This window comes from Cygnus atratus, chromosome 5 (genome assembly GCF_013377495.2).
Source record: "Cygnus atratus isolate AKBS03 ecotype Queensland, Australia chromosome 5, CAtr_DNAZoo_HiC_assembly, whole genome shotgun sequence".
Lineage (NCBI taxonomy): Eukaryota > Metazoa > Chordata > Aves > Anseriformes > Anatidae > Cygnus > Cygnus atratus.
Window position 1 is genome coordinate 22,003,585 of NC_066366.1, and position 24,920 is coordinate 22,028,504.

The 24,920-nt window shown below is 36.1% G+C and overlaps 1 long non-coding RNA gene across 1 annotated transcript; it reads right to left on the reverse strand.

The window, feature by feature from the left end:
- Positions 1 to 7,802: 7,802 nt before the first annotated feature.
- LOC118250740 (uncharacterized) lies at positions 7,803 to 24,841 on the reverse strand. Its single transcript, XR_004779522.1, has 3 exons — positions 24,619 to 24,841; positions 19,946 to 20,078; positions 7,803 to 8,479 (listed from the first exon to the last, which is right to left on the reverse strand). It is a non-coding gene; the product is annotated as an uncharacterized LOC118250740 (long non-coding RNA).
- Positions 24,842 to 24,920: the final 79 nt, after the last annotated feature.

Below are 24,920 nucleotides of genomic sequence, written 5' to 3' on the forward strand. Positions count from 1 at the left end.
GGAGACCTTATTGCTCTCTACAACTACCTGAAAGGAAGCTGTGGGGAGCTGGGGGTCAGCCTCTTCTTGCAGATAACCAGCGAGAGGACTAGAAGGAATGGTCCCAGGTTGCATCAGGGAAGGTTCAGGTTGGCAATTAGGACAAATTTCTTCTCAGAAAGAGTAGTCAGGCATTGGAATGGGTTGCCCAGGGAAGTGGTGGTGTCACCATCCCTGGGGGTGTTTAAGAATAGGTTGGACATTGTTTAGTGGGCAATATTAGTGGTCGTGGGATGGTTGGACCAGATGATGTTGGAGGTCTTTTTCAACCTTAACGATGCTATGATTCTATGATCCTTAAGGTCCATTCCAACCCAAGCCATTCTATGGTTATGGTTATGAATCTAGTTATGAATCCCAGTCTTAAAAAATGATTGTTAGCCAGCACTCTTTGTCATCCATTCTTCATGTAGCTCCTTACTGATGAAAAAAAACTGAAAAAGAAATACTTTAAATGTTTAAATACTTTTTTTTTTTTTTAATGTGTAGAGGAGCAGGGGTTTGATTTGTTTTCTCCAGTTGCATGATAAAGAATAGTAGCTTTTGACAAAGAGGTAATGGAATAACGTTCTGGTGAAATTATTTTGCCTTAGTGACCATCTCTCTTGTGCATTTCTCCATGAATTTTATTTGAAACACTGAAACTGTCTTGCAACAAAAGGCATGTGAATGCTTTTTCCACACATTCTTTTCCTAAGTGGTGCTAGAACTAATAAGATTGAAAAATTGCATATTGAAGATGTTCAAGGTTTACACCATTATTTGTAGATATATAGAGAACAATAAGAGGAAAGAAATACTGTAACAAAGACAGCAGGAGAAAATCCATATCTGAAAACTCAGATTCAAATATGACCTATTTAAAATAATTAGGTATTCCAGGGAGGATTCTGACTTTCATTTTAAACACCCCTATTATCTGCAGTACTACAAACCATCTACAAGTTTACCAAATGAAAAAAAAAAAAAAGTAGTGACTTAGGTAACAATGTGAGGACAGTAATATCTAAAAGCATTTTTTCTTTGGTCTTCACAGAATAAAAAGTAATCTACAAAACAGTCTCTGATTTCCTGAAAAATACTAAACCAGCAATTTAGAACTATATCAAACCTCCAGTGGAAGATAAGTTATATCCTTTTTAACATGTCATTCAAGTATCCTTTGTCACAAGCAAAAATTTAACCATGTGACTGAGCCTATATTTCCACAACTTTTACAAAGATGCTAGTATTACAGTTCCCTATGGCAAACAACCAAATGCAGTACCTCACAGCATTAATACATTTCACATGCTCTCCCTTTTTGAATTACTTCACTTAAACACGCATGTACTTTCTGATATCCCAATCATGTATACTTAGAATATAAGCCCCTGAAGTATTGTTCTTAGCTAGAGCTATCTGGAAAAAAAAAAAGTTTACTGTTGATTCCGGTTTAATTAGTATGATCTGAAAACATTTTGGCAGAGACTTGTTATTAAATCTCTGCATATAACAAACTTAGTTATAAGACGCACATGTATGGAATTCATCATCTTATTCCATTACCTGCAGAGCACATGGCTGAATAAATAATGGTTATAAAATGCATGTTAGTTAGAGCAAAAGTATGTCAAAATTTGGACAGATGCAGAGTGTAACTCATCTTTTCCTTATTGTTTGGCACTTTCAACTGTTGTTGTGAAACATGTTTATTATAAAAAGGTACAAGCATCACCTTTGGTCCTGAAAAGGGTAATTACTGCGAATAAATCCTATTATCAAGAACATCTTATAATCAGAATTTTTAAACAGTTATGAAATTAAGCATAAAGCCTTCAGCACTTGTCCATGGAATCAACTCTACTATACGCAAACACCTTATAAATCTGCCAAAAGACATAAATCTGAACAGCAAGACTTGTTTTTTTCTAGACATATGCTATGCTTTTAATAAGGACCTGGCTCGTTTTCAGGCTTATCTTTTCGTTAAGGCAGAACTGAAAGCAAAAGCCTTGAAAGTAGTTAGAAAAACAGTGTAATCACAAAGATACCATTACCCTGTCTCTTGTAGCTTTTATATTTGAGCTTCTCAAAGCTATGGACAGCAAATTACTCATTTGATACCTGCGCTGCATAAAGAAGATTGAAATCTGGGCTATTAATGATCTTTTCACTCTGTTTGGGATATTCTCGGTAAGAGCTCATGTGTAGTACAGATGCTAGCTGTCTACATTATTTCTAGGCCCCCAACAAAATACAGAGGTAGAAAGTGTCATTTGGCCTGGATACACTAATGCTGAAAGAAATCTGATTACTGTATGAAAGCTGCTTGAAGGTAGGAAATGGTTTTCTAGGAGATCAGATGCAACTTGGAGAAAAATATTAGGTTTCTTTTTGATAATTTTTATAGTAAGTAACCCACATTGCTAGACGAATGCATCTTAAGTGAATAAATCAACCAAAATTAAATTAAAAATTTGAGTACCAATTAAGGTGGTGATTAATTAGAGAACAGACAAATAAAAGGTTCATTCAAAACAATATTATCCAGGCAGTATTTTTATTCCTACTCTTTTTAAAATGGTTTAGACTTACACGAAATCTGTATGACAAAAGAGCACTAATTCTCATTTGGCTAAAGCCTCGAAGCAATTGTTTAATTTGCTTTGCCATTCCTACATAGAACTTACCACAGAGTTCCCCAGGAATGCCTGGGAGTCAGGAAAAATACCACCATCATGAATGGCAAAGAACTGGAGCATAAGAAATATAAAATGCCATGTTCAAAGTCACACACACAAGCGTGGGAGATCTAGAAATGCAGTTTTGGTATACAGGCTTCATGCTGTAATCAAAACACAACCAGTCTTCCTTCTTCCTGCTTCTCTCCTTAAGCCCTTTTGTTAACCAGGTAAATGCAGCTGTTCCAGCATGTCATTGCTAGTTCCAAAAATAGCTTAGTGTTTCATTCATTTTCTTACATCCTATATCATCAACTCAAGCTGGTGAAACGTGTACATGGAATTAATATTTTTTTTCCCTTTTTATCATCTTACAGATTTCTTTCACATACCAGAAAACGTGCAAGCCCCAGCATTAGATTGGGTGGCCTCAAAAAGGAAAAGAATGGTATATTCATTAAAGAAAAGTCTGATCATGCCCTATTGGTCCCCTCAGGAAGAAATCTTTACTTCTGGAGTCAGTCCAGAATGCTTGTTCTATACGCATAACTAACAGGCCAAAGTTTGATTTAAGATAACAATTACTTTGATCTATTTCTCACTTCTGTTGTATGCAAACTTCTCACCAATTTATGATTTTCTGACCTAATTCTTTAGGGAATACTTAAAAATCAGCATTTCCATAGTTAATTTTTCTTTTATTTTTTTAATTAAGTAAGCAGTCTTAGGTCTTCAGCTCTTCAGTCAAGGATGAGGAAACAGGTCATGCAGTGCAGGTAGCCAAGACATCAGCAGTTTGCTCTTAAGGCTCTTTCAAGCATTTCAGATTATAAAAATTGTGAGATCTTACATTCCAGCAAACGCATAGTTCCTTCTAGTAGGAAAGCTGGATGAATAAACCACACTTCAATTGCTTCTCTGAGTCCTCACAAAAATTTAATGTACCTAATCCATGAAAAATACAAAACAAACAAACAGAACCAAAAACAACCACCAAAAACCAACAACAGAAGTGCATTATCACTAATTGAAATGATTAAGGGAAAGTCCTGTTTCCCTGTCCAAAATTCACTCACTTTAAGTATTCATAAAATTGATTTATTAATTAGTTGCTGTTAGACAACTACCAAAATTAAAAAGAAATCTAAAAAAAATAATTCCCTCCATGATAAAAGCAACCTCAAGAAATTGTGCTTTTATTTAAAGTCAGGGGTACAGTAACTTAGCAAATCTCATTTATACAATTACAATGTGAAAGTGAGGCAGCATACAAACAGAATGCTGATTTCTTACTGTGCATTTTTTTAACCTCTTTTTTTTTTCTAGAATCTAAATCCAAACTTACTGAAGAAGAGAACCCGAGAAAAGGAAGGGAAGGGAAGGGAAGGGAAGGGAAGGGAAGGGAAGGGAAGGGAAGGGAAGGGAAGGGAAGGGAAGGGAAGGGAAGGGAAGGGAAGGGAAGGGAAGGGAAGGGAAGGAAAGGAAAGGAAAGGAAAGGAAAGGAAAGGAAAGGAAAGGAAAGGAAAGGAAAGGAAAGGAAAGGAAAGGAAAGGAAAGGAAAGGAAAGGAAAGGGAAGGGAAGGGAAGGGAAGGGAAGGGAAGGGAAGGGAAGGGAAGGGAGAGGAAGAAACTATTCACTAAATGAAATCAGACTTACATAGTTTAAGTTAGTTTAAGTTGGGAGAAATAAATCTTGTTGCTTTAAGGTAATGGATTCTCATTTTGTTTTGCATCTCTTCTCTTTTAATAAAATCTAACTGTTTAGACCCTTGTCTGCCTAGGAACATCTCACATAGTAGATTAGATGAAATCCATGCAGAAAAAGCAACTTCAGAGGGCATAGAGATTAAAGTAACATTTGGGAAGAATCGATAAGGTAGAAAGTGGTGAGATTTTTTTCTGTCAGGTGGCAGCAGATGAACATCTGTGGAGAAGCCAATAGCACCACAGAAGACGCAGAAGTTTATCTGACGTAAAGTAAAAGAGCAATTCTGATGGGGAAATATAGAATGAGCATATGTCTGCTCCACATGGATACTAAACTTTGGATGACATTTTCCTTAAAAAAAAAATCCTTTAATATTTCTTCTTTTGCTGTGGACTATCTGCTACGCTGTTTGTAATAATTTGTGAATCATCCTTCAGGCACCACTTAACCTATCTAAATGCAAAAAAAAAAAAAAAAAAAGAGAATCTGGAATACTATCAAAGCACATATCAAATAAAAAGAGCCATTCTGCTTCAGCAACAACATAAGAGACCTGGTTTTTATTATGCATGTGAAGTGTTTAAACTGTTAATGGTTAACCATGTCTGGCCTAGAGCAATGCAGATCTGGGAAAAAAATCCATAAATACCCCCTTCCTCCCCCCCATCTCTTTAATTCTTTATTCTCTACAGTCAAAGAGAGAGAGAAAAAGAAAAGGAAAACATGTAGATTGTTTATGTGAAATATCTTTTACCAGAATGTGCAGAGAAAGAAAGTAAAAAGCTTTCAGCTCATACCAAAAGCCTAGTAGTCTACCTGTATTAAAATGCTTGGAAACCAGGGATACCACAGTGAGCTAGAGGTTGTCAGGGAAGCATGTACAAAGCATTTCTGAAAAAGGTATCTTAGATGTATAGAGTTTTTAAGATGTCTAGGTGTATATGGTTAGCTGTGCACAGAGGAATCCTAACCAAAGCATGGTGCCAATTCCATCTATCATGTTAAGTGAACTTGCCATTATTCAAAAGTGTTTTTACTAAGTATTTTATTTAAAAGTATTTTATTAGTAAGTGCCAGTAATAGAATCCACTTGTCATTCATAATGAATAAGTTTTTGCTAAGCAAATAACTGTTCCTATATTTAAAGTTTTCAATAAAATCTCTTGGTGAAAAGAAGTTCTCCCTCTCTTCCTTTTTTACTTTTATTTTTTAATTTTTTATTTTTATCCTGCTTTAAAAAGTTTCCAGAAATGTTCTTGTTGACTTGACATTTGATCAGCTAGAAAGATGGGAAAATGCCAGAATAATATACCTACCATAGTAAATCAATTTTAAATTAAACTTTATAGAATCCAGACATTCTGTACCCTTCCATAATCAAACTAGCTTATATATAGTTCAAATAGAAGGCAAAAGTTCAACAGCTTCTTTGCCTAAAGCATTTATATTTTCCACTGAAAGCAACTCTTGTCCAAGGTTGTCTGTTTTTGACATACAGATTTCAAATGATTCCTATCCCAGTCTGAGAAACAAGAAATTTTGAAAAGTGAAAATGAACTTCAGTGCTGAATCACTTTTCCTCTAGTGAAGTGATAAAATGTCTTAATAGATGTTAACAAACTAATAGAAAACAGAGAAAAAAATTATAACGTCTTGCTTAGCAACAGTTCTAGAAAAGTACAGCAGTTTTAGTCATACTTTACTCAGAACATAATACTCTAAGAGTGTCTAATAATGGACACTAAAAATGATGCCAAGTGGTATCTAATAGTAAAAGGTATCCAAAATTACAATCTTGTAATTGAGCTTTCCCAGGGCTGAAAAGGTTTATTTCCACAATAGTCTCCTAGGAATCCAGCAATACTTCCCTGATGACAACTGCTGACTTCCTTTGTTTTTCTTTTAGCCCTGCCTTGATTTGGTTAGCTCTAGCTTTTAAAAGGTAAATACGCATTTCTCTCTCTTCCTCTACACAGTTTGCTGTGATGAAATCTAGTTTATCAAATAATCTACATTAGCCTTTGCTGTTAATATGTAGCGAAAATACAGTTTCTCATACCAAAGTGGATTCAATTGCATTGAATGCAAACTTAGGCATTCACATCAAGTACCAGCCATAACTAATCATTAATTTATTTTCTCTCTGTTGCCAAGGACTTTTGGATTACTAAACAAAATCAAATAATACTTAAGTCAGACTGTCCCAAATCAAGTAGCAGCATAATGGACTTAATCTGTTTTATATCACTTTGTCTGTTTTTTAATCAGCCCAAATTACCACACTGCAATGAAATTACTGTGGTTTATGGGACCAGAACCAGAAGTCAATAAGAGATGAAAGTGGACCTAACACAATTTACCTGTCCCTTAAAAATGTGCCCCATTCTAAAAACAAAACAAAACAAAACAAAACAAAACAAAACAAAACAAAACAAAACTTACTTATGTAAGTTGTCTTTTTAAAAATACCGTATCTATTCTTTTTAAAGGAAGTCTATAAATTAGTTTCTGGAAGCCTCTTTGTTCATATAGATTTCACACGCCACTCCAACTACAAGTTGTACAGATCCAAAAAATGTGGAATGGGGTAGAAGACAAGGCAAATGTATTTCTTACACTGGATTCTTAGTACTGGTTTGAGTTTTTCTATGAAAGCTGAAGAGTTGAAAAGTTGTTGAGTTAAATTGTAAGACTTTCACTTTTAATAAAGCTATAAACGAAATAATACAGGTTAAAGTTAATCACTTTTTTTTTTTTAATAGGAAAAGTTAAGTAATAAAGTAGTAGGATGTTAACTAGGATGTTATACCAGGCTGAACAGTTAACACAATTTAAGTGCACTGTCCTTGTACTTCCAGTAGATGGCAGGTACAGTACTTAAAACTTTTTAAAACTCAACAAAACTCTATTTACTTAATTTCTTTTCTTTTCTTAAAAACAATAAAATGCTATTATCTGGGAAATTTGGTTTATAATAATATATTATTTCGATACACATGCATTTTTACACTTAACAAATTTAAAGAAAACATACAAAGATGAAAAGAATGTTTAATAGAAACATATTAAAAGCTAAAAGCAAATTATAAAGAAATAAGAAAAAAAAAGAACACGCTGAACAACACTCCCAGAGAACTGGAATGATCAGGAAAAATATTCAAAATAAAATATAAATCACAAATGATAAAAATAAAATAGAAATTTAAAATAAGAAACATATTTTTTTTCCATAAATCTGGCTTTTTTCTAAGGCAAGCAATATATATTTTTTTTTCCATAAAGAAACTTTCAATTTTCTGTTACATTTCACTGAAAAATTAAGAACCATGTTATGACAGCGAATCATTTACAAATTCAGAGATTACAGCAGTAAAGCTATCCATGAAACTGAGCTCAACCCCCTGGGCATATTCAAGAAATTATGAACTTGTTCAGAATAGAAAAAATATATATAAATTTTCATTTCAGTCATGGGTGAAAGTTTAATACAAAAAATGACAATTTCACACAGTGACAATATCTGAGACAGACGTTTTGAAGGAAATCATTAACATCACACAGGAACTGCCATGTAAAATCACCATCTAAATACAAGGATTCGGGCAGTTTTCCACAGTCATCATCTTGAAACCATGTCTTCTGTGCTTTCCACTCCATGCTTATGCCAGCTTCTGCACAAAACAAAATAGTACCTGCTTTCTAGCTGGTGTCCCTAGACATGCACTATACAGTTGTACAGTATTGAATTAAGTAGGTACAGTCATCCCACAGGCATGTTCACTGTTCTTGTTTTTTCTACTCAAACTCACGATACGAATGCTAATTATTCCACTCATTTCCTGGCTTGCAGCTCACATCCCCCCAACGACCTCTCATTAAATTCCAGATGGTTTATCTTTGTCCTTAGGTAACATTTATGTCTTTTAACCAGTATCGGTGTTCATCAGTTTTCCTTTTTCGTTTTCTTTCGTTCTGATCTTCTCCCTGGCTTCTCATGTCAATCTACCTGGCAGACTATTTTGCTTCTTGCTCCACATTCCAGGTCAGGTCAAATCTTTCTCTGTAGCTCCTGGGCATATACAATAGTGGAGGGTCACTGACTTTCCTTGCAAACTTGTATCCTGTTCCAATCTTATTATGCACTCAGTTTTATTTGTTTGTTTGTTTGTTTTACCAGCAATTCATTGTCCATCTTCAACAGCTCAGTTTAGACACCTGACTCCTTCTACCTTCATTATTTCTCCTAGGCTTGGGTGCTATGATCAGTCATTCCCCAGTTCTTCACCCCCAGTTCTAAGATGCTGGCCCTGAATGAGATACTTTCCCTTTTTATGTTGTCCAGAAACCACAAAATGAAGTATTACATCACATCACAAAAAAAAGACTGACAAATGATTATGAATACATATTTTACTTTTCAGTCTAGTGCCTAATATTGGCTCCCTCTCAATGGAGAAGCTCCTGTGAGGAAGCCTCACTTTTGTCACATACTCTACAGTTTGCCTGCTGTGTCCCACTGTGAAGATGGCAAAAGAGTAAACTTGTCTGAAATAAGAGGTGTGAGAGATGCAAACAGTGATGGAATCAACACTGAAAATTATGAAGCACCTACTGAGCATGTACAAACTGCTTTCTGAAGGTCCGTTACTTGAACAAATTTTGGCATTTTAAGGAAATGGGAAGACTTCCATATGAAAGAAAAAAGCTGCCAAACCTAATTTGTAAATATGTGATTTGTAGTTTTTTGAGGAAAACAGCAAGAAAGTTTTTTTACATTATATTTCCCTCAGTTTCATTCTTAGAAGTTATACAATTAGTTTTGGCTAAATTAAAAAATAAAAGTTGTACGAAATTCTCATGCCAGTGCCAAACATGGAGGATTTCAAACAAATGGATAAATTAAATAAAATAGTAAACAATAGCAAATAGAAAAATAACCTGAAGAAAAAAAAAACAGGAAATTTTAATAAGAGGTGGTGATACCAGCTCTGCACTTTAATGTGTTCATACAAAGCACATGTGGTAACAATAGCCATACAGAAAAAAAATGTTTTTCATACCTTTTCCAGTGTTTTGTCTGCACTCTGCCCATTTCCATTGTTAGCACATGTGATATTACCTTGCTTTGGCCACTGCACTCAGTACAGTTTGGATCATGAGAGTTGCTTTGGTCTCAGTAGGAAGAGGAATTTCTTGTGAGGCCAACTATTTCTTTAATACAATCTTATTTATTTATCAAAAGAGTAAAAAATCTCTTTCCAAACAGAGGAGGAATATAATAGGAGATATTATCTTTGCATATGTTGCCATGCCTCAGTTAGCAACCAGAACAAAAAGCTGCTCGCAAGATTTATTTATTTACTTTATTTATTTATTTATTTATTTATTCCTTGGGGATCATGTTCCCAGTGTTTTTTTTTGTTTTGTTTTGTTTTGCATTCTGCAGCATTTCATTCTTTGTAGTATTTTTTGCTGTTTTCCTCTCAAACACTTGCAATACAATCTCTTAATTCATCCACCTTAAGACACATTTTTATTAAAAATGTTGAGAGGTTTCCTACAGTTATAAACCTCCTATAAAAAAACAGAGACACTAATTATAGGTAATCTCAACTATTTGAAGTCTTTTGCCTGTAGTCAATTTCACTGTAGAAATAAGGACGGTGTCACTAATATTTATGGATTTTTCACTGTGGAACTTCTTTGGACTAAAAAGTTGAGTTTGCATACGTTACATACATGTTATGCAAGACAGGCAAATAGCACCATAAAAATGTGAAAAGGATGATTATCTTTCAGGATAATAAAGAATGGTTAATGCTGATGAATAGTCATCTTTCATTACCACTGAGTAGCACTATTAACCTCAGCCATCTTCCATATTTTTGGTCACTTCTTTTCACATGGGAAAAATAATCTTTCCCTGAGAATACAGAAAAAAGGTAAGCTATGAAAGACTAAAAGAATCCAGGAAGTAGGCCAAAATAAACAATATTCACTACTTAGCATTATTGCAAGACTTTGTCAGCCTGATTCAGTCCAGAGTCCTGAATCTATTCCCTGTGAATATATTCCTGTTAAAAAAAGACAGGGAAGAGAGAATGGAGTTGTAACATGGCACTCTGTAGTCAGTTTATTTCACAAGTGTTGAAGGCTGGTTGAGAAAGCTGAAAATTTTTGAAGCTCTTGTCGCATGCTCCAAATATGTCAAACCGATCTAGAACTAAAACTCTGAATGTGTATTTAGGGACAACGCTACACAACAATAACTTTTTTTACACCTTTCCTGCAGCATGGTAGCAGTGACTGTATCACAAATATTCTGCCTTTATTTGCTACATTCTACTGGGGAACATTCTTGAGGAATTAATTTCCATAGCAGATTTTTATTTAGTTTTACATTGCCACTCAGCAGGACCACTACAGAGAAAAAAATTTCTAGAAAGCAAATCCTAAAAATATGCCACCGATATATAAAGCAGCAAGGCTCAAAAAGGATTCATAGTAACATATGACAATGATTAATGCAAAAGAGATGAACAGGGATATCTGAATTCAAGTAAGTTTATTGAATATCCTGTGTACTTCGTGTTCAGTGTAAATATCTTGTTACGCAGAATAATCAGTAAAAAAAAAAAATCAGATGAAATTATTTAAATATCATTATACTAATACAAAGTTCCTGAAAACCGGAAAAACAAACAAACAAAAAAAAAAAACACAAATAGAAAAGATGTTTCTTGTGTACCTTCTACAGACTGCACTGGAAAATTGCCCTGTATTATAAACAGCCTAGGCAGAAAAACAACAACAGCGACAAAACAGATCCAAACCTCAAATCTCCCCAAATCATGGTTGTCAGGGTTTTGACTCAGTTTACTTAGAAGCTGTACAAACAGATATACTGCCTTCTTGCCTCTGGCATACTCAGTTCATTCTTGTTTCATCACCTTTTCTGTCAGCAGAGAATAGTAACTATAATCTTTTTCCTCCAGACAAGATCGGCTTTAACTGAAATGCTACGAGCTGTGGCACACGTGCATGGGGAATGAGGCCTGGCCTGCTCAGCTTTCCTCCTTGCTCAACGACAAAGACAGGCAGGGAACGCTCCCACCTCTGGGACTCTTGAGTGGCTCAGGCCTTCTTGTTTACTTGTACATGTCAGAAGCAAGTTTCCTGTTCTCTAGAGGCTTAGGCCAAAAATCTAATCACCAACACATGCATGGAAGTGGGAGCCATTAGTCTTAGGAAATTAAGTCACTGAACTATGAGGGGAAAAAAGCTTGAAGTAGACGTTTACTGGAATTTTCAGAATCGTTTGAAATACGGCAGCTCTCTCTCACTGAACTTGAGAGTGTGGCTGGACTAGCACAATCGTTTTGAAAATACTATCAAAACTTTTTAAAAGCCTGACTACTGGCACAAATTCCTACAATAATTAAAGTTGAATATAGATCTGGAGAACTTATTTATTTCAGAGTCCCTGCATAGACAATGGAGAGAGACAAGTGGCTCCAGAGGGTGATTCAGATCATACAGCAACACAGGTGCATATCCCTCACCACTGAGTGCTTGAGGAAGCTCAAATAATTCATTTACAGGAGCCTCTGCTCCTATAAATACTTTAGGCTTTAAGACACATGGAACACATCTGGACCTAAAGGACAAGAGGATCTCTAGTTGCACACACACAAAAATTCAGGGAGTAGGATACAGTCCTTAAGCATTCATGTGTTCCAGATAAAGGATTTTTGATGACTTTTCTATAGCCCTGCAACAGAGAAGGAACACTAAAACGAAACAAAGCAAAACAAAAGACAAACTACCTTAATGTGCAAGGATATAGATACCAGGGATTTTATTAACCCAATTGGTCCTTAAGTTACTGTTAATCTTTCTTACAACATAAAAAATTCTAAAAAGAAGATTAAATTTTAAATTTGTAAAATAAAGGAAATGCTTGTAAAATAAAGGAAAATAAAGGGAATACTTGTAAAATAAAGGAAAAAAGAGTATTTCTCGTTATACCCTTATTGTCTAATAGGTTGTATGTACGTCGTAGTACTCTGACATAAACCGGGAATTCAGGTTTTGCAAATAAACGTATCTATTAATTTTCCTTCACCTCATTGTGACTTATTTAATTCACATTTTTTCCAGGATAGTTATGTCCAGTTTCCATGTCTTGCTTTAAATTAAGCTAATTCTTGAAATAAAGCATTCTATCAAATTCTACTGTTTCTATTAGACTCTTAGCTGTGAGAGGCAGGTTGAGCTGTGACATAGTCGAATATTTCTAATACGATATGTAAATCAGTATTTTAATGCTGATATTTTAATTAGCTGCCAGAACTGGGCCAGATCACAGTTCATATCCTGTTTTGGTCAGGTCATATACAGAAAGACTAAAAAAGTCCCCACTCTGCTAATTAATAAAGAGCAATAAAGAACTAAGTGTGCCAATGACCTGTTCTCGAACAGATGACTGACTGGCCTTCATTATCATGTCTTCTTATTCCTAAACACCACTACTTTCCCCAAGACAAAACTATACCAGCATTATGCAGATTTTTGATGTTATGCAACCTATATATCAGACTTTAATCAGGAATCACAGTGGATCTTCCCGTTTTCCTATATCTCTAACTCACTACAAATTAAGCAGTGAATCTAAAGGAGGATAAATTGCCAGATAAATGCTACCCTGAGTAGCTTGATCTTTGCAGTATATCTGAGATAGAAAAAAGATCAATTGCAACCAGAAAAAAAGTTTTAGAAGTTTTTTAGTATCAAAAGTAAAACTGTACAATGTTCATAAGTACCAGAAATTCATTAAAGAATCATCATGTTGATATAAAACCTGCCATTTTCAAATGTTAAATATTTACAAGACCTCAAAGCCCTTATTTCTTATTCATTCAGAAGGATAAACTGAAATTTATGAAATTACTTTTTTCTTTGCAGAAAGCTTTCTGTCAGTGGAAATGTCTTTAAGCAGATGACAGCTGACTCCAATCCATTCTTTAGCCAAGATCACCCAGTGATTCAAGTACTTGTTTTTACTTTTTTGTTTTTACTTGTTTTAAATGATTGCTTATCATTAACAGATACTAAAATTTGCTATCTAAACCTCTTGCTTAAGTGTTATAATTGACATAAGTCCTAATTGGATTAATTTATTGTAATTTATATTACATGAACTTCAACTGTGATTGTTGAAGTTTATTGATTTCCTGTGAAAATTTTTGTAATTAAAATACACGGCACCGAGGGAAAAATCAGCATGTGTAAGCATTGAGTGAAAATTTATTCATTTAAAGTTTAAAGTATATTTTAGAAGTATTTTTGAAATGCCTTTCAAATATTTAGGTAGAGCTTTCAAAGTTATAATACAATGAAGGCAGACTTAAAAACAGTCACCAAACGCAAAAACAAAATAATTTTGTAGACCCAGGAAGTGCTTTGAAAATACATTTTCAAAATGTTATAAATCCCTGTCTCCCTTCTGCAAATAGCAATCTGTAGGATAATGCTCATGAATGTCCTGGGATTCTTATCCCTACAAGTACGTGTTATCACATTGCTGAAAGGAATAAGGGAAGCAGTCTCAGACAAGGAAAGTGGGTGCAGACCTTTGCCAGGAAACACTGCAGTTACAACAGCTGAACTTTCTCCCAGGCAGAATAAACTTTTGACAAAGAGTTCTGGAGGAAATGTTGAACATCTATCTTCATGAATGGTATACAGGAGAAAAGATGTAAGTGATCTTATTTCAGGAAGCACTGTGCGAGTGTTAACTACAGAATTCAGAGCTTAATCCAGCTTCTTACCATATATTCAACATAAAGATTTAATTTAATCTAGTGTTAAGGATGAAAATTCAAATATGCCAGAGTCAGGAAATTCAAAATGCAGGTTCTCACAGTGGCTGGCATTCAGCCCCTTTTTAGAGATGTAAAATTGTATTAGAACAATGCTGTGAGAATATGCCACTGTGATTACAATGCAGTTAAGTGACAGCTGCTGTGAAAAACACAAAATTCAATTTCCTGACTTCTGCACACTGTCCACATCTCTTGATTTAACATAAATATTTGCAATGAATATAATATTTGGCATTCCATTCTGAACTGTTTTGGCTTTTGGAAAAACAGATGATTCTTCATTGGAAAGCATGTATGTAATCTAGTAACTACTGATACAGTTTAATGAAGTGCTGTATTTTAAATCTACTTCAAATCTTTAAATATACTGATAGTTGATATTTTCAGTTCATCATTTGTATGTTTTGTCTATTGCAAAATATCTAAAAAGGTAACATGCTCAAAACTTTACTTGATATCCCCTGGGGAGGAGGCATCAGTTGAAATCAGAAAAAAAGCATTATCTGACCATTTGTTCCCCTCTTTTCCCTCCACAGTCTCTGATGTGCACCTAGTATAGTTTTATATCAGTAAGATTTTCATTTGTTCACTTTAAGATAATGTATTTCTGGTTGAAGAATCATGTCAAAGTTATGAAACTTAACTGAATGTATTTGACTATTCCAGCAAATACCGAGAAGGAAGAATATGATGAGGACCAGCTGCAAGGATCTACAAAGTATAAAGATCGATCACCCTAATATTAAAGATGTGAGTCACTGGAGTGCTGATAAATGCAATTAACTATTTCCTAGACCACATCACCTGAGATTAGGTCAAAGTAATACAGACCGGCTGTTCCATGATCCCCTGACCCCAACTGTCATTGCTGCAATTTGTATAGACCAGCCACACAGGACCACCTAGGATTTTAATGAGTCAAGCTTTACATAAATGCCTGATCTTTTCTGTATCTGTAAGGACTTTCACTTCTCAGTGTCTTAAAAGGAGAATATATGAAATTTCATAAAACTATTATTTCATCAAGTTTCTTCCAACAAATCAGATTTAGGAAAGACTTGGAACACAATTATCTGGATGTCTATAAAGAGCTCTCCATCATGACGTGTTCAAGTCTGAACTGAAAGAAGCAGCTGGATTTTTCCACCAACATTTGTGTGCACGTGCACACACAGAGACATGCACAGTTTCATCCTTACAGAAGAGCATACCTATTCTTTCTTGGCAGGAGGCAGGTGGGGGGCAAGTGGTTAGTGAGCTAACTTGGTACCAGGGATGCCTTAATTCAATTCCCTGCTCTATTCAATGTGTTGTGTAATTTATGAGAAACTGTCTCAACTGCAAAGCACAATGTGCTGGTATGAAATTAAACTTTAAATAAATTAATTTGTCTGTGTAGCAGGCTAACTGTGAAGTATAAAGATTATATTTGTACTATTTTAAAGCAAGGCCGCACATCTTTGTTTTCACAAAGTATTGTGAATTACTGTTGTGCTGCATTCTGTGACCTTTAATAGTTCTGCTCTGTTTTGCAAAGCTGTTAAAAAAAAAAAAAAACACTTAGAAAACAGGGAGGCATTTTCTTCATCTCTAACATCTTCTTACATAGATGTGATGAAACTATCAAGGTATAGTGACATTAGTTATAGCCCGAAGACCATATTTTCTGACTGTCCATAGACATTCACACACCAAGTTCTAGCTCCTACAACCCGTGGAAAGGTAACTGCCTAAGTCAGGGTGATACCCTCTAAAAGTAAGAATAGAGCAGCCTGGATCAGGAGCTAAAGCTTTGTCATTGCTCTTTCTGTATATATGTGCTCCGGTATCCCACAGAATCTCACCAATCTCACCTTCTTTGCCTTATTGGATGAACCTCTAGGTGAAGATTGAAGTTGTTTCATTAACTGTTACATGAAGAACATAGAGCAAATTTGCCTTTGAGGATAGACTGTATACTCAAAATGGTACTTTTATCTTGATTCACTTGGCAATGGCATCTCTGTAGCTTGGAGTATATTTTATATCCCAGCAATGGCCAGTCTTATTCTGCTTTTCTCTGTCTCTGTGGTGCAGAGGCCGTGGATACCCTATCAACACCGGTACAAATATTAGGAAAAAGTGAAGGAAAGGAATGTAGGGGAGTGAATACAGCATACAGCTGGAGTTGGTCACTGATGAACAACAGAGGTTTGAGGGATGTGATGGCATCAGGTACATGGCTGCGCACGACATTTTTCATCAATGCATGTTACAGCTGGTGAGTGTCACTTTAGGATTTCTCTTTCTTGAAAACATGTAGGCATCTTAAAATACTTCTTGAAATGTGGGTGATAAATGATTTAGGTGACCCTTAAAATGCACCTCTTGGAATCATAGATTCAGATTAAGCTTTTTACTCTGTCTCAGTTTAAGATTACATTGAAAAATCTCTTTTCTCTGAGGACTCCTTTTTTGCTTCCTTCTCTCAGAGCTGTGATCCTCAAAGCATTGTCAACCCATATGATATTGTGCTATTTGTGCTCACAAAAAATCCAGTGAAACTCTTTGCTAGTCTTGCTACCCGTACAAAACAAATTAAAGGACTGGGCTCAACACTTGGAATATTAAAATATATATATACACATAGTATTTAAGAAACAAAATAGGCTATGGGTGGCTAGAAAGATATACATTTCCAATAGTTTGATGCAAACAAGACAATTTAAAATTGTCTATTTTTCTCTCCAAGTTAGAGAACTTCAGAAGTTAGTAGAAAATGGTTGATAAGATATAATTAAGAAATGAGAAACAAATCTGCCTTACAGACCTGTAGAAGAGAGATTTCAGAAAGAAGTATATTATCATATCTTTACAACATAGACCCAGAATGTTAGCTGATACTTGTATGCTGAACCTAATACTGTAATGCAAAACGTACATCTTTGAGAAAGCCATCCACCTGAGGTTGGAAGATAGTCACATATGAAGTACTGAACTTTCTTTGAGACATTCCAAGAGACAAGACGAAAAAATGTACCTCATTTCTCTAAGTTTGATTTCAAGTTTCAGTTTTTTGTCATTTTGTTTTCCTAAAAATCATTTACTCTTGACATGATCAAGAGCATGTTCAAGAGCAGATTACTTATAATTATGTTCTCCTGTTTGTCTATGTGTTTTTGCCTAATCTCACATTTTTATATTCTCTTATATCCCTGAAAAACATTATTCTAATGAAGTTATTTTTAAGATTCTCTTTGCATGTTTCATTGTGTCAAGATCCATTAAATTTAAGTAGAATCAAACACAGTTAATCTCTTTAAAATGTCTTCCTACTCTGTCTTACAATTTCCTTGTTTATATAACCAAGGACGACAAAGCTGCACATTGTATAGGGCTTCATGTTGAGATGTTTGTCTACTATGGCAAGGAAACATTTCACTTCTTTTTTTCTGGGTTAAGCCCAAATTGTAATTAAATGAAAGGTATTTTCTTTTATTACTTAAAGAAATATGGAGCAATTAAGTATTTTTTTATGTGCAGGAAGTGATTGCAAATGAAAGGAAAGTACAGTTTTAATTATCTGAAAACCCAACCTGCAGAAATGATGAGTTAAGGCTAAATTTTAAGATCCAAACATTTTCAAGTAAAAAATTGTGACATGCAATTGTACTATGCCCTGCAATGAATAGGAAACCCTTTCCTTTCTTTCTTCTCCTTTCCTGTGAATTTTCCCTCTCTTTACTTTTATGTTTCTCTCTCCTCCAGGTTCCTTGGGAACCTCTGCACCATTCCCTTCCTTTACCCTCTGCCCTCTGGTGTAAAATACTAGGTTCCCCCCTAATGCTATTCTTAGCTCTCACTTTTCAGTTTCATGCAGTGAAACCAAAGCAGCAGCAGTAACCAACTCCAATAAACATTAAAAGATCAATGGCAATTTAGGTAAGAAATCTATTGATCCCCTGTTCCTATGGGTAGACTCTCTTACCTCATTAAATCATTCCAAATAGGGAAACCCACACAAAAGAGTAGAGGAACACTGTTTATCAACTGTTTTATAGCTTTTGTCTCAATAATTCCACCCAGATATTACCTGTACCTGGCCGTAATCCTAGTATTCATGCGGCAATCATTAGGTTAACCATAGTTTAATTTATTCAAATCACATTGTACAGTAATTTTTTTGGATAAAAACAACAAACCACATAAAATTATGATAATATTAGTTGTAGTGGGACTAACCAGTCTGACAAAGCTCAATTAGCATCTTTTTAAACACCAGAGCAGAAAGTCAGTAGTCGTTTTTAAGTTATCTAGCTCCTAGATAAATTTCTATCTCAATTTTAAAATTGCCTGTAAAACTGTATCCTTTCCATACTATCAGACACAGCTTAGATCATAAGTAAGATTCTGCCATCCTTACTTATCCTTGGCCACTCTGCATGTCCTCTACTTTGACATGTACCGTAAGCTTTGATGAGAACTGTTGATAGACAGTTAGCAGCTTATACCTCTTCCTTTGGGCTCTATCTGTTCACAGAAATAGCATGACACCCATTCCTACAGGTCAAAATCATGCACAAATTACAATGTACATATCTGATTCTGCATGGACAGTACTTGCATTCCCAGTATCTGGATTATTTACTGAACCACCAGTGTCAGTGGAAACGACACAAAGGCCTGGACTGCAGCCACAAAAAATATTAGTGTTAAGTAACAATATAACAGGTTCCTGATGTGTAAAAGAACAAAGTTTGGTAAATTGGTTATGTTTGCATGTATTAATAAATGAACAGTACTTCAAGAACTTTGTTATAATAAAAACCACATTTAATTAAAATATGATACAACTGGTTTTAGTAACACACATATTTTCCTAACAGAATTATCAATGTGGTTAAAAAGAAAATTATCAAAATATACCAAACATACTAGCTCCTAGCTGAAAATTATCCCCAGCTAAATTGTGAATATCATATAATCATTTTTGAAAAGGAAGCAGCTGTTATGTACTATTACAAAGTCTGACTATCAGACCTAGAAATTTCAGGTCACTGCAGCCCAAAATGCTGTTGAACAATACACTGTAGTGACATCCAGGAGACTACTTAGTGAAACAGTAAGTATTTTGTCACTATTTAAGTGACAAAAAAAGCGTCCTTCACATAGAATACACTGTTCAGAAATCATAGGAAGTAGTAATAAAAAAATCTGAATAAAATCTATGTTGTGTCTTCATTTAAGGTACAATGGCAGTTTCAGTGTCCTCGGAACTGGAAGCATATCTCTGAGGGAGCAGTTTTTAAGCAGCAATGGCTGCCTTGTTCCAGAAGTACTGGGCTCTTAAGAACCAGAGAGCTAGTGAGGACAATTTGCACAAATATGCACAAGCAATGCCAAGATACTCATATTTATCTGAATGCATCAGTTATTCTATCATCAAGCCATAACAAACATCCTCAAGAAATACTCTGGGATAAACAGAGCCTGTCCTATCACAGAATCTTTCAAGTATACTTAGGTCAGTTTGGATCATAGAGGGAAAAAAAAAAAGAAAACAGCAAAAAATCAGCACACTTTTTTGCTGAAGCAAAAGAAACAGTATGTGGAAGTTTGGCATGAGAGCTTTATACTGCAGTCTTTCAGACCCTATTTTAACATTAACTTACCTTGTATTTCCATGGTTAGTTTGCCCAGAGATAAGTTTGCATAACCAGAAAACAGTTTTGTCAGCTGAAATCAGATTTAACTTCTGTTTCCAAGATACTCCAAAATTCAAAAATCTGATTTTTTTGATGATACCTTAAAAAAAAAAAAAGCTAAGTTGAATTGGCTTAGATCTTGAAAATTTGAGTTTTGATTTTTTAAGTATTTAAAATGTTTTTTCCTAATTATCTAAAACATTTAGCAGAAAGACATGGAGGATAGATAATACTCCAAGATTTTCCTTTTAGAAATGCTGAAGCAATTTCAACAATTGGAAACATTAAAAAAAAAAAGGCAACTCAACCAAACAACCAAGCCTAAATGAAAATTAATTTGAGAGATTTACTGACAATATTCACATCAACCATACAGATCTTAAAATGTTATAATCTTCTCTTGGAAATAAATGGCTTATCAGAAAATCCCTAGTTCTACAGCTAACTTCTGCTTCTTCTCATCCAATGAATACCCAGGAGCTTATTTGTAAAACCATTTTTGCCAGTATTTCAGATATCAGCTCTATTTAATTTATCAGTTCAGCCCCTAACATGATAATGATTCCAGATCCAGTGACATTTGCCTTTCCAACTGTCATGTCTTTTTACCTTCCATCACAGTCTTCACACTTCTTCCCAAATTTCATGTCATTGTATGTACCAGTCTGTTTTTCTCTCTCTTCCTTGGTTGGATAATAGCACCCAAAGAGTATGATTGTGTCAAAATGAAAGATATGGTCAATGGATTTCCACAGGAATCTGTCTTTCATACAGGTTTATTCAGTCCTTTACTTATGACCTGAATAATGAACTCCATTAAAGTTATGGATTATAAAGAAAGGAGACAGACTGCAAATGCCACAGAAGCACTTGTAATTCAAAGTCGAATGAACTTGACAAATCATTGTAATGGCCTGGAAAAATTTGATGGGCTTCTACACAGATACGTGCAGTGTAGAACGTAGAATGCTTGTGGAGCAATAATCTACTGCAGACATGCAGAAATAGGAACAAAACAATTATTTAGCATGGACAGATGTTGAGCTTATAATGGACCATCCTCTGGATGCAAGTCAATATGTCAAGAAGCTGGACTGCTGGAAAAATATAGCATCGGGATGCCTGATCAAAGCCATAAGCCTAGAGGTGTGCAGTCCAGGAACATGTGAGATGAGGGAAGGCCTGGAAACAGAAACATGGCAGTGGCAGAATGTGAAAGTGGGATCAGCCTGATTCAGCAAAAAAAAAGTCTTTGCCCCCTTTAACGTTAGATCTGTTGCTGCAGGTTGAGGAGGTAAGCTTTTGAAGATAAAAGGAGAGCTCCTGCTCTGCTTGGGACAGCTGATGGAGTACAGCAGGGGCAAACAAGTGGAAGTGACGTAAGGAACAAAGGGTTTATGCTAGCTCACTTTCTTCCTGGACAGATGGTGCCTTCCTTCTGAGGTAGAAAAGATACACTTATTTTAAGAGAGGAAGAAAGATGACTATCTCTACATCTTTGAATTCATGTGTGCTGTCACAGGAAACAAAACCTGCCTGCCTTTTTTGGATGCTATTAAGAGCATAACAGAAGGCCAAAGGCCACTATCTTCCACTCTGATCTTGTAAAACAAAAAAGTTAGCAGTGTACTGAGCCCAAAAGCTTGTGCTTGAGTAAACTCTCAGTCTGAATTTGAAAATATTAAAAAAGACTATTTGTCACTTCCTTCACATATTCATTCTAACAGTTAAAATTTGAGCTTTATTTCCCATCTCACTTTCCATCCACCATCCAGAGATTGCTTCTTTTACTTCATTTTCTGCTTTAGCTCTGCTTTTTTTCTCCTTGACAAGATGCACTATACTATTGAACATACTGTTGAGGAACATATTTTCAAAATACTGATCCCAGAACTGGATACCATATTCTACAATTTGTCTAACAATGCCAGTAGTAATCACCTGATAGTAATCAACTGTGTAAATACATCAGGACTTAATTTTAGGTCAATTATTTTGACCTGAACAAGAATATTGTCTATGTCAAAGAAGGTGCCTTATTCTCCAGAGGCATATCCTGCATTATTTCCTAGGTGTTTGGGTTCAGATTTTTAAAAAGTTGTAAAAAGTAAAACATATGCACCAAATAATTGTGTTAAAGAACAGAAAGATAAACAGATAACTCACTGTTCAAAAAGTTACAGACCAGTTACATCACAGATAAAGAAAAGCAAAAAAGGGGATGATTCTTATTCCCAGTGAATAGGACAGAATTCTGTCTATACAATGTAGTATGCTGAAAGAAAAGAAGAAAGTTTCAGAAAGGGATGTAAGTGGGGTGTCAAGTATACAGTTTATGTGGATGTACAAAGGTCACTATACACCCTTCATACTGCAGTAATTCAGAGTAATTAGAAGTAGTATTACAACAGCTTGGAATTAAGTCCTATTTTGGTATTTGTGCGATACACACGTGCAATAAAAGCAGTCCTGTTTCAAGTACTGACATCTTGTCGAGCATATGCTACAAACGGGTAAGGCTCTGTACCTTGGAGGCAGCTGGGGAAGGTTTTCATAATTTGATTTTACAGTGACAATCTTTTCTACACCTCTTCATGTGTGTAGCTAGATGCAAAAAATGTGTAGCTATGTGAGGCAAACTTTTTTCCCTTGTAAGTTCACATCCTGCTTACTTGACTGGTACAAGCATAGCGAAATTTAAACCCCCAGAGTTTTTTCCAACCGTGCCTGTACAGATTGGTTCAACCAGGTGTGCACACAGCATCAGGTCACAGGGAAGAGAACAGACTGTTGTGGACGGTCTTTTCCCCTCCCTAGCACCAGTGCAATAATTCTCCCATCTGGAAGGCTCACGAAATAGATGACATTTCAGTCAGTAAAACAGGCCAGGTTGTACTCAGGATCATGTCATGTGATTTCACTAAATCCCTTTATAAATAGTATTTGAATATGACTGGCTGACAGTGTAGAATAAGTCCTGCCCTCATCTACTCTGATTACAAAGGTGTGTACTCAATAGGGTGATACACCAGTCAAGCAAGTCAGCAATCTGTAACTTTCAAAAAACACCATGGTCTTTCCTTTTGAAGAAAACCTCACAACCATGTCTGCACAGAGGATGTGGATCTGTGGGTAGTGACCAAAGAGCTATATTGCTAGATTTCACACAGATAATAAAAATATGGGTATATAATTCACAGCATTTCTACTTTGTAATGATTTTTTGATATTAGTTATGATGCTGTTGACTTGCCCACTCTGGCTGCTGTTCAGCACTACACAACCTCTCCTCTGTAGTTATTTTAAGAGGTGCAGAAAAGCTGTGCACAGTAGCTAAGTGCATGTACAGCTGTCATTTTTCTACTCTTTCCTTTGAAAGCAGATGCCATCATGTGACTCACGTTGTGAAATGCTCAGTTAGGTGACCCCATAATTAAATATGGCAAGGCCAGGAGAGAGGGAGACAACTCATCACCCCTACTGCCATCAGAGAGCCATGTCTGCTTTCTCCACAGTGAGCTGTAAGGAAGAGGCACTCTGATAGTAGTTGATGACACTTATGACACTTCACTGCATTCAAGGATCACCTGGACAATGAAGCAATGCTGCGGGATCTTTGAGTATGCTGCTTTCAACAGTGGAGAAGTGGACTGAGAAGTGGGAACTAAAGTGCTCAGAAAAAATCTCACACCAGCCACCTGATATAGCTCTGGCCTTACGTTTGCATTTGAACTTCTGACAGTCATTTGGGGATAGCATTCTGACCTCACACACTCTTCCTGCTATAGATTTACACAAGAATCTCACAGTCCTCCTGTGCTGCTCCTATATAGGATAGCTGGCTGGGACATGGGGTAATGGGTAGCTTACAGTAGTCAAAATGCCTCAGCAGGCTTTGACATGAGAGTATAAATGTACATGCCCCAAAACATCCAAGCATGAAAATGGCCAGTATGTGGGAAACTATTAAGAAACAGCCCATCACAATGGTCACCAGCACAGCTGGGGTACAGTACTGCACTGAGAGTGATCTAGTGCTACAGGAATACTGCAGGCAACAGCAACATTAAGTATGGTTTTCAACAGCAACGCCAAAGGATATGGCTGAAGATGATTATAACTCCTGACGTGACAAGAAAAAGTCACTAAGTGGAAGTAGTAATCATCTTAATCTAGAGTGCTGACGTTTTTGTCAAGTTTGGTAGTTTGCAGAGGATACAGATTAAAATGCAACAATTTTAATAAGAAAATTTGCTAAAGGATAAATGGATTCAAAAATATTGACGGTAAGGTATTGTCTGTGCAAATGCCAGCTGGGAAATAAGCTGACTACAGTAAAACATGTCCTAAAAACAGCTAATCAAAATGAAACAACGTTGCAGCTGTACATTTGGTCAGAAAAGCAGTTTGCAAAGAAACAGGTGGTAAATTCCATCAACCCCTGTGACCTTCAGACCTTCGGCTGGTGCTTCCATCCTTACAGGTCCCATATGAATAGCTGTAGTTTCTCCTTCGGTACCTAAAATATTTACAGCTCATGTTCCCATCGACAACTGATTTCCAAGAGAAGATTAGGGATATTTTTTAAGATTATATGTTGTCTGATACCGGTACTACTTCTGCAAACGGACGGGACTTACTGTGAAAGCTGGGAGGAAGGACTCATCCCGGGTTGAGGTGGCAGGGAGCCCCCTCTGCCCTGACAGCAGCTGAACCTGGGAGCGATGTCAGGGAAGAGAGGGGGCAATTTGTCCCCCCCTTCCTGCCCTGTGGGGGCTCTGCTGCCCCGATCCTGTCCCCGTCCTGCCCCCAGAGCCCCCCGTGCTCCCTCCACACCGGGGGAAGCCCAGTGGGGCTCCTCGGGCAGCTTTAAGCTTTTATCCGACGGGGCGAACGGGACAAGGGAATCTCCCCACTGACGGCGGCGGCTGGGGAGCCCGGG